The following is a 2,596-nucleotide window of genomic DNA, read 5'->3' as shown; positions in this document are numbered from 1 at the left end:
CCCCTACCCGGCTTTTTCAATGCCTGACGTCAGCAAGTCGTCAGGAGGGCTTTGTGGTAAGGATGGGCTGTGTACTGGTACACCAGCTGCTACACTCCTGTAGGTTATACCAGCACTGCTCACTTCTGTTAACTACTGTTAAGTCATGCCTTTATAGAAATTCATATATACTGTATATGTGTGTGTGTGTGTGTGTGTGTGTGTGTGTATAAGGGAAATTTTTAGCAAAATGTTACATTAGACATATTTTCTTCAGATAGACTTTAAGAATGCTTTTGACAAACGAAGAACATATTGGTGTACCAGGAAAAGATACAACATAAAGATCATTTAAAGGAATGCATTCAAAGTGTAATTACATGCATAAGACCAGATGTGTATCATAAGTGAGAGTTTACAAAGAAATAACAATCATGTAAAGGATGTTTTGTAAATAAAGTTACAGTTAAAATGTTAGTTTTTAATTCCCGTATGGAGACTTGGGACACCCTGTAAACACACACACACACACACACACACACACACACACACACGCATATATATATATATATATATATATATATATATATATATATATATGTGTGTGTGTTATATCCAACCACCTTGATAACACTTTGTTTTAAGGAACACAAATAAGATCTTGTTATTTGTTTAATTTGCAATTTCCCCTGGGATCAATAAAGTTTCTATCTATCTATCTATCTATCTATCTATCTTAATAATTAATAAACTGAATTCACAGCTTATTAAACTTAATTGTCTGTTATACCTTTAGGTTCTAGCTAGCAGTAAGTGACTGCAGATTATGGCTTTAAGAACTGATAACATCTGAATCAGTCACTTTCATAAAACGTCTACCTAACATATCTCCACAAATAAACAAACAAGACCTTAATTAACCCCTTATACATTATGTATGCCTTATAAATTATAGACACACAATAGACACAAAAACCTTTCACATGCTTCAGATTTATTTTAGAACATGTATTTGTGCACAAATGTGGAGTGTAAACAGAAAATGAAGAGAACACACAGCAACAAAAATAAACAATTCTTTCAGGAGTACACCCTTGATGGGACACCAGTCCATCGTAGGGCACAATGCACACACATTCACACACATACACCCAAGTGCAAATTAGAGTCATTAATTCATGGACCAGCATGTTTTTGGGAGGTGGGAGGAAACTGGAGAACTCAGAGGAAACCCATGCAGACACAGGAAGAACATGCACAGAAACTTCACACAGTAGCCTGAGCTTAGGATCGAACTGAGGACATGGGAGCTGTGAGGTCTTTGTTTGTTTTGTTTTTTTTTTGCTTGATTTAAATAAATAAATAAGTGATAAGATTCAATGTGCTACCCTAATTCACCCTGTTCATGTTCATGCGGAGATTTAGACTGTTCAGATCTATATTTTTAATATGATCTTATCTCATTAAAGCAAGTAATACTATAATAATACAACAAAATGTTATATTCCTCACAAGACAGCTGTTCTGCCCCAAAATGCAATGTGACCTTGTAAAATCAGCTCCGCATTCCCTGTTGAACTGCAGACATGTGATCCAGCCTCTCAAAACAGCCTGGGAGGATGAAATGATCTCCTCTTATTAATTAATTCATTCATTTGTTGTCAATAACCATTTGGTCAAGGTTGTGTTGGGTCAGGAGACTATCCCAGGAATACAGAGCACAAGGCAGGAATACATCACTGTGGTCTTTTATTAATTATGCCAATAAATCTTTGATTTAAATATCCACTGTAAATATAGTGAGAAGTGTTTGTTCTGCTTCTGGATGGTCAAATATGGTGGGGAGATTAGCTTTGAACGAGAAGTGAATTACATTGACTTCTTATGTAACAAGATTACTGGCCATCTGCCTCTAGCATGAGTTTCAGCTCTAACACTGGTGCAATAATGGAATTGAATGAGTAAATGAATGAGTTTCACTGTTATAAATAGTGGCATTGTAAATAGTGGGCTCCTAACTCCTGTAAGTTCCACTGATCTATGTATTGCTGTAACTAAATAGCCTGCTACTAGTCTGCCAACAGCTATATCTAAAAATGATTAAAATAATACTTAATATAGTATCAAATTAACATTGTTCATTTAAACACTCTGGATCTGTTGATATGTCCAGATGTATATTCCTCACTCTTGTAAGTACACACATTTTCTATATTAATTTTATTGTACTATCTGAATAATATGTTTTAAGATGTAGGCTGGGACTTTGAAGTATTACATCGAGCTGGATTTAACAGAAACAGTTGAGGATTTTGTTCTTAAATCTTACAGGGATTATCCTGAATAACCAAAATCCAATTGCATGGGAAATGTGCCCACAAAGGCATTATCATGCATTTAAGGCAGCACTGAGAATTTTTAAATACTCATCATTATAACAACCCAGTCTCACAGAAAAAATGTTCACATGCAGCTTATCTGCAGCATCTTCTATATACATTGGATATCAATGTTCTGGCACAAACATATGTTGCATAGCAACACATCAAACGTTCACTCGAATGCTCTGTATGAGACGTTCTCCACTGATGTATTTTTTAACCAAGTTAGCCTGTAC

The sequence above is a fragment of the Pangasianodon hypophthalmus genome, chromosome 12, assembly GCF_027358585.1.
Source record: "Pangasianodon hypophthalmus isolate fPanHyp1 chromosome 12, fPanHyp1.pri, whole genome shotgun sequence".
Taxonomy (NCBI): domain Eukaryota; kingdom Metazoa; phylum Chordata; class Actinopteri; order Siluriformes; family Pangasiidae; genus Pangasianodon; species Pangasianodon hypophthalmus.
Note: the sequence above shows the minus strand (reverse complement) of the source record.